This window comes from Halyomorpha halys, unplaced genomic scaffold, assembly GCF_000696795.3.
Source record: "Halyomorpha halys isolate HHAL.00 unplaced genomic scaffold, Hhal_1.1 Scaffold66.1, whole genome shotgun sequence".
In the NCBI taxonomy this organism is placed as follows: Eukaryota; Metazoa; Arthropoda; class Insecta; order Hemiptera; family Pentatomidae; genus Halyomorpha; species Halyomorpha halys.
In genome coordinates, this window is record NW_027112997.1 from 1,481,105 (window position 1) to 1,490,050 (window position 8,946).

The following is an 8,946-nucleotide window of genomic DNA, read 5'->3' on the forward strand; positions in this document are numbered from 1 at the left end:
TGACTGCATTAAATTAATCCTCCTTAGCCTCCTATTCATAAAGTATAAACATTTGTATTTACATGGATAAAAGTTGTATTGAACGGAATTAATTAGCAAACACTCTATAATCAAAATAAACAACGAACAAACGAAAAACGACAGGACTTTTTGAATGCCCTGGTATATTTCAAATATACTTGACAGCAGCGAAATATTTGATTGATTTTACTTTTTCTCTTTTCGTCGTTGACTTTAAAAATTGTGTTGAAGGTATATAACATATTGATTTACAATGTGCATTCGGTTAATGAATTCGGGTTCATAATTGTTTTTATTTTCAGCCCATAAAGCCAGTATTTATCCTGTAAGCCTCCCAATCCATTTTGATTTGAAATTCCAAAATGCTCAGAGCATTATATTCCCAGTAAATTTAATCATACACATTTTAATTTCTAAGTATTGGTTAATTTAGGTTTAAATGTTTTGGTTTTTTTAAACCTGAAATTATATGTAAACATTTTATTACTTCACATTTTTTTAAGAACAAAAACAGGTGCTTATTTACTTCAAAAACAAATTGTAGTGTATATATGTACAAATTATATATATATATGTTTAATTTATGTATTATACTTTAGAGGAGCGGCGTGGCGCAGTGGTAGGCAATGTGCTACTAACTCCAAGAATCCAAGTGATAGATAACTGTTTATTCTGTAACTCACGGCTATAGAGTTAACCCTGTGGGTTTAGAATCCTTCGAGGTCCACTCAGCCTCATAAATTAGTAACCTTAATTGGGGAAAAATCCGGAGTTTGAGCGTAATCATGAACAAATCACCTCCTTGCACAACGTTTGGTCTATTAATAGTACTTGCTTATAAAACATTGCACCCCTGACTCTTCATGGGTTGTAGGGGTACAGAATTATTATTTTTTATTATATTATACCTTATTTTATTTTTTCAATATCTCATTGTCAATTATTTTATTGTTATTTTATGTTACGAGTGTTTATAAATATCCAGTTTTAAACTTTAATGCTTTATTTTATTTTAAATTTTATTCTTTATATTACTATTTTAATTAATTAGTTATTAGTTCATTATAACCCAGACAAATGAAACTCAAATGTACATTGTAATTGGACTATGTGCCCCAGATAAAATGTCTTTTCATTTTATATATTTGCCGCTTTAACTTCAGTTAATTAAAGGATATAAAATTACATCGTATGAACCTATGCAATACAATACAAATAACACGTTTTCCCTTCCTATAGAGCTCTCGATTTTCATTATTTTATTTAAACTGAACTTTCCCTGAAACCATTCGTCCGAATCGAGTTCATATGAATACCAATTCTATCAATTTAGAAATTAATTTGTGTAATGAAAATTTCGATTAAATTCGGTCCATACAAAGTGGAGTATTTCCTTTTAGGGAAAAATTAAATAAATTCTATAGCAAGGTAGTATTTATATTATATTCTGAAAAAAAGTGCAAATAAAATAATTATAATAAAAATAGTTTGCTAATTAAATCTACTTAAAACTAATAATAGATGAAATTTCATGAGACAAAATAACATGATTTTGTATTGTGTCGCAAAAAAACCGTTTCTGTGACATTTGGTAGAGTTAAGTCAAGGGATATGTATACGGCTTCTTCGAAAGGTTAAGATCTTATTATACCTAAGATTATATTATACAGGTGTAACTGTAAACAATTGGCCTCAAATGGATTTCAAAAGTGATTTTTTCTTGAAAATCGAGAGACTGCCTTGTTTTCCTCCTTCGATTTCCCACTGTTCAGCTACTGGGAACACGCCTGTAGTTCATTCTAGTAGCTTACATTGCGTCAGCGTGAATCGAACTTATTGAATCCTTATCTGCTACATTCATGAACCTATAAATTTGTTTCTCCTATAGTAAAATAATTTAAATAGAAGTAGATCTATTTGTAATTTATGATAATATGATAAATCATGGAGTGTTATAGTATAAAAAGAAAAAAGTGAAATAAAAAACTTTTTTATTTTTTTTTTATCACGTATCGGCCACTAAAGACCACGTGAATATCAATGGTTAGGCTTCTTTGGGAGGGAGTCTTGATTTTCTTTCTTCCCATCGCAGTTTCATAAACCTCGACTGCCTTTCTTCGGACAACTTTGTTGCCCTTTTTTTTCCACTTCCAATATTGGTGAGATTTTTCAATGTTTTCCTGTATATATCTCTATCTAGACAGTGAGTATCTGAAATTTTAAGTCTTTTTAATTCCTCTCTCATTTGCATCGTGTATCCTCCCAATGTTTTTGTAGCTAAATTTTTTTTAAATATCTTCTTATTCAATCTTTCCTCCTTCATTCTCTCCACATCAGCCTTCTGATTCTCATCTCGGTTTCCAGTTCTTCGATGTTTCTTTAGATCTCTTTGTTAGATCTTAGCCTGTAACCTTCTTGTGTTTTCCTGGGCCCATGGATTTTTCTTAAGATCCTCCTCTCTATTATTAGCAGCTTTTCCAAGTTGGGTAAGCATGTCACCCTCCACCCCGCACAAAATCACAGCACGTTGTAATGGCTTAACTTTGCATTGGAGGAGAGGTTATTTTTATTGTAAATTTTAGCTGTTTAAAAGCTTAAATTTTCTAATTTGTTGGTTTTCTCTTGGATGCTCTCTTTCTCAGAACCGTTGTGACAAATTATTTCCCCCAAGTACTTAAATTTTCTGGTCACTTTAATTTTTCCATGTTCAGTTTTTACTATTTTTTTTTTTAATTTACTTCAGTGGTCATGAGCTCTATTTTTTCTTATGATATTTGTAGGCCTGTTTTTTTCTGCTGATATTTGTAGGGTATTTATTTGACTAATAGCCACTTTCTCTGATTCTTCCAACAGTGCGAGATCGTCGGCAAATGCCAAACAACTCACTTTTATATGATTATTTTTGTTCCCAACTATGGCTCTTGAGTTGTTTTTGTTTTCCAAAAAACTTATGTATATTTAGCAAATCATTATCATTAATGCACTAAAAAAAATTAGTATTTTTTTAATCTTTTTAAGATACAAAGATAAAATAAAAAATAAGGAGCAAAAACTCTGTCTCCTAGATAACGTTTCAAGAATTCTTAATATATGTTTGGAACACAGTATTTTTTTTTTTTGTAATAATCAAAAATTAATTTTCTGTAACAGTGCGATCTGATTCATATTCCGACAAATTTTAATAATATAATTTTATAAAGATTTATAAAATCTTGATTTGTTATTACCAATAATAATAAAAAAAAAAACTTAAAAATTTATTGACATGCGCATCGTATAATGAAGAACGGAATGTAGCAATCGATATCTCAGCTGTTAATCTTTAACGATATCTCGGTAAAAGTATTTTAAAAATTCAATTCGTCATTGTTTTCATTCTTATCAAGATGATTTTCCCATATCACATAAGTACAACGTGATTCATAATTTTATCATACCGTCAGCTAAATTTCCACTGTGTAAATTGCATAATACAAAATTGTTATGGATTCTTAATCAATCTTACCTTATTTTTTATTTTATCTTTATATTTTAAAAAGATAAAAAAAAAAAACTAAAATGTATTAATAATAATGATTTGCTAAATATACAAAGTTTTTGACTTCACTTTTTTCCCCTTCTTTACCATAAAACTCTATGATTAATCATACCATCATAAATTACGAATAGAACTACTTCTATTTCAATTATTTTACTATAGGAGAAGAAATTTATAACTTCATGAATGTAGCAGATAAGGGTTCGATAATCAAACTTAATTTAATGAGAAACTTGATAGAACTAGAGATAAAAGAAATAAGTATCAATAAAAAAAGAAGAAAACAAAACCAGTATAATATATCGTAAAAACATAACATGTGCAATGATTTCACGCCTATTTACAACTACGCGTACTTTCAACGTATTATTAAAAAAAAAATAAATAAATAAGAGTAAAAACAATTTTTTTAAAAAAAAATCAGAAACAAACAATTTTGTTAGATATTACAACCTAGGTGCCGATGATATACACTGATGTATTAATTTAAATACACCTATTTAAAAAATATAACTATTTTTAATTTAATGGCGCCAAATATTCACATAGAAAGTAAATGATAAAATTTCACTTATCTTGATAAACATTATTTTTACTATTGATTTGAATTTATGAAAATAGAAAATAAATTATTAGGTAAAAGCAATTAATTTTTCTTAAAACAGTTAATACTGAAATAATCTGACGATTTAAGATATCTGCTCAGATTAAGATCCTGATCCAAAATAATAATTTATCCGATCACGAGATTAAGAAAAGTCGGTGAAAAACTAAAGGGTTTTATTTTGTTTCTAATAAATGATAAAAAGTAAAATTTTAACAAATTAAAAAAAAAATCAGAAACTCAAAATAATACTATTTGAGACACTAAAATACTATCGTAATATAAATTATTGGAAGAAGATAGTTGACCGTATGAAGAATATTGGAGGAAGATAGTCCGGGTGGCGGTCAATAAAGCTATCAATATAGTGAAAGAAAACTATTTATTGTTAACCAACCTTTCGCCCCACTTTGCAGGGATTCGTCAGGGCGAAACGTTGGTTAACAATAAATAGTTTTTCGATACCTTTATTAACTGCCACCCAGACTATCTTCCTCCAAGTAATATAATTAAGTTCAATAATTTCTTGAAACGTACGGACAATCGACATGGTTTTTTTTCCCTTTGGAACACTGAAAACACACCAGGATACGCTCACACAAATCTCAATTAATTTGTCTAATAACTAAATAAAAAAAAATTAATACCAAACCAAACATTATTCGTGTAACGTTTCCAAAAAAACAAAACAAGACAAAAAAAAAACGCCATAGCAAAAAAAGTTACAATTAAAAATGTTATAGCAATTACCTGGTTTCAGTTATATAACGATATGGCCAACTAAGGCATTGACGTTAGAAGTGAACACATTAAAATACTCCTGAAACATTTTAATTGCTTTATAAACCTCAGTAAATTATAATAAATTCATAAACTTTTTTTAATAGTATATGTTTTTATATATTATTTAAAAAATATATAAGTGTAAGAACAAGTATACTTATAGCAATGGCGGGGTATTGAGACTCTTAATTTCTTCAAGAACTACAACACTTAAGTTATTTATTCCAGTTAAGCCCAGTTAAGACTAATTACCTCTTTGACCCATTTAGTACTCGCTCATGAAAGGCAACGTAAGTAGTATAATTAAAATTAATTTAAAGTTAGATTTTTACAATTATTGCAATTTAGTATATATTTTTTAAAAGATAAATAGCCCTAAATAAAAAATAGTCAGAGTAAACATTCATATTTATATTCTTTTAGAGACAACCTGATTTTATTTTCAAATGAACCTATAAAGAGATAAGCACTTTATTGAAAAGGTTGTGCTACTAAATTGCATTGGGTTGCTTCTTACAAATACATATCATTGAATAAAATAAAATACATGTAACTGATTAATATTTAAAGTAATATTAAAAAAAAAAAAATCTCTACGGCTACCTACAACCCATGAAGGTTCTTTGTAAGGAAGAACTGTTAAAATACCAATTGTTGCGCAAGGAGGTGATTTGGTCAGAACCAGTAAGAATAAATTAAGGGTACCTACATACATGATAATGAATTAATACTAAATAATTAAAATAATAAATTAGTAACACAAAGAACAAAATTTAAAATAAAGTATTCAAGTTTAACACTTGATATTTATAAAAACATAAAATAATAAAATGATTGACAATGAGATATTGAAAAAAATAAAATAAGGTATACTATAATAAAAAAATAATAATTATATATTTATCTCCTATATACTACAACCCATTAAGAGTCAGGAGTGAAATACTTTGTAAGGAAGTACTGTTACTAAACCAAAGGTTGTGCAAGGAGGTGATTTGTTTATGATTACTCTCGACCTCCATATTTTCCCCTAATGAAGGGTACCAATTTATGAGGCTGAGTAGACCCGGGAGGACTTCCGAGCCCACAGGGTTATTGCACAGTTATAGTGACAATAAATAATTATCTCTCAAAGCCGGATTTGAATCAGGGTTCTTAGAGTTGGCTAGGTTCTGTTATGTTTATTTCTACAGGTTGTTGCTTTTGTGTAATTTCCTATTTCTGTTATAAATGAGTTTAAATAATTAGAGGGAGATTGGAAAAAATTATGGGTCAATTTATTTTTATAAACAAGTACAGTTTCTATACTTAGTTTGTATTTTGTCTATACTTGAGTAAATTTTAGGTATTCTAGTGTAATATGGACAGTTATTAACAACATCATTTGTTTTGGAATACTTGTAGTTTTTTTCAGGTTAGTTGAGTTATAATAAGAGTTATGATAAGTTATAACGGGTCATAGTACCGCTTTATATAGTATCAATTTATTTCGGGTGGATAATTTCGATTTTTTATTAAAATATGGATGAATTTTATTTAATATTTTCCTTGCATTTTCCAATTTCGAGTAGATGTGGTAGTTGAATAACATTTTTCTGTATGGTCGATGTATGTTTAGACCGTCCTTTCATGAAAATGACGTCTTCTGTTTTATTCAATATTTAGATGTAGCCCCTATTTTTTAAGGAACTCATATTGTTTTGTGAAGGCTTCTTATAGTATATTAATGATTGTGTCGATACAGTATGATGAGGTTGGTTGCATCATACACAGCATACATACAACTAGTAAAACAATTAGTTTTGAAATTTATATGTTTTAATTTTTTTTTTTTTCATTATTCTTTATCTAATGTTTTTTCATAATTTTTAATTTGACTATTTCCTCTATTAACCGAATACAACTGGTTTTCCTTCGTCAAATATAAGATTAAACTAAATTAACATTTAAAATGTAGAAAAAAAATTTAATTTTTCCATTCCATTTCTCAGCTGTTAAGGAAAAGGAATTAGGGGACTACATGTCAGTCACAAAAGACAAAACAAGGGTGTCATCCTAACAAAAGATTCGTCCCGTCCCAGCCACAAATGTCTATTTGTGATATTTAAACTATTTATTGATAATTATGTACTATTAAAATAATGGTATTTAAAAAGCATCAAAAGTTACTATACAATAACTCAATAATAATAATAATAATTCTTAATTTAAAACAATTTTGATCCTTTTTTCTCTCAACCTTTATTCTTTAAAATCTCTCCAACGTTTCGACCCTCAGGCCATTCTCAAGGATACCATCTATCAAAAAGTTTTTTTATTTTTATATAAAAATTACATTATTTCCTTCAACTACACACTGATTTCTTTGGCCCTACCTTCAATATTGATAATTTTTTTTTTTTTTTTTTTTAAACATATTTATTCATGTATTCATACTTTTATTAGTGTATATTTATTCCATAAATACATTTGTACAATTTAAGGATTTGAACATTTATTTATTTATCAACTATATACCCCCCATATGAATGTTTATAAAAAAAAAAATAAATAAAAAAATATCAATATTGAAGGTAGGGCCAAAGAAATCAGTGTGTAGTTGAAGGAAATAATGTAATTGTTATATAAAAATAAAAAAACTTTTTGATAGGTGGTATTCTTGAGAATGGCCTGAGGGCTGAAACGTTGGAGAGATTTTAAAGAATAAAGGTTGAGAGAAAAAAAGGATCAAAATTGTTTTAAATTAAGAATAAACTAAACCACTCTCAAACAAGCATATATAAAATAATTAATCTAATAATAATAATAAAAATAAAAATTGTCTATAAAAAAGTAAACAACATAATATTTAAGAGGGTAATACGTCTATAGAATTGATTAAAAAAAAAAAAGAGAAAAAAAACAACAAGAAAATACTGTCTACTGGACGTGATAAAGACTTTTTATTTCTCCTTTCTAAAATGATTAGTAGTAAGCTCACATATTGAGACCAAAACCGAGATAAACACGTGGATCCAAGTTATGCAGACTTGAGAAGACTGGACACTGGATAAGGCAGAAGCAGGCCCCATTATCGGGTTTGAAATCGACATCCGAAAAAGGTTATATAGACCAGTTTGAGAGAATAAAAGCAAGAAGGAGAAACGTCTAGTCTTACGCTTATATGGAATGGGTGGCGACGGCATAGCATTGTTCATCAGGTTATGGAATTTATAATTTCCTGCCCTCATTTGAAACGATATTTAAAAATATACTTCGTGCGGAAAATCTCTAAATGATATCCTTCTTACATCACCGAGATCAAATTCCCCTAACAGAACCTAAGCAGATCGACCAAAGAACATGTCAATAAATATTGGTATATGGATGTATATTACATTTTACTATGAAATTTGAATCAATTGGATATATATAGTAAAAGTAGACAGTTAGACAATTGCTAATACAATCGTCTAACTGTCACAACAAAGTGAACTATTACAAGCAATTAAAAGGATTTTGACATAGTTATTATTACAAACAAAATCTGATCATTTGAAAATAAAAAAAATCTTATAACCTTCTTATGATAGTTCACCTCGGGACCGCTAGGGGAGTTCGAATACAGTAACATCACAGTTAAACTATGAATATAATTTACATCCGATGGAAGTATTTCGAAAACTATTAGATTCATTAAAAACTATGAAAAGGGACTTTAATTTTGTAATTCTGAAGTATGTAGACAGTTAGATGATTGCTAGAACAGTAATCGACAGGATCATGACAAAGTTATTATTATAAACAAAAGCTAATCATATGAAAACACAAACAAAATATTTCTTTTAACCTTCTCATGATAGTTCACCTCGGGACCGCTAGGGGTGTTCGAATATAGTAGCAGCACAATTATTTGAATTATGAATATAATTCACACACACACATATATGTTTATTTAGAATTATATATATGTAATTATAAACAAATTTAATATCCTGAAAGAGTGGATAAAAAATAATTA

The 8,946-nt window shown here is 28.2% G+C and overlaps 1 protein-coding gene across 9 annotated transcripts in view; it reads right to left on the minus strand.

Annotated features, from left to right (window-relative positions):
- Nucleotides 1–8,946, minus strand: part of scalloped (TEA domain transcription factor 1 homolog scalloped) — a 688,296-nt gene that overhangs the window by 321,308 nt on the left and 358,042 nt on the right. For 2 of the 9 annotated variants that reach the window (XM_067050643.1, XM_067050638.1), the window contains exon 2: nucleotides 4,914–4,983. The exons of the other annotated variants lie outside the window; for them this stretch is intronic. The gene's annotated coding sequence lies outside the window, so the exon portion shown is untranslated. The remainder of the gene's footprint in view (nucleotides 1–4,913; nucleotides 4,984–8,946) is intronic. 9 annotated transcript variants of the gene reach the window in all.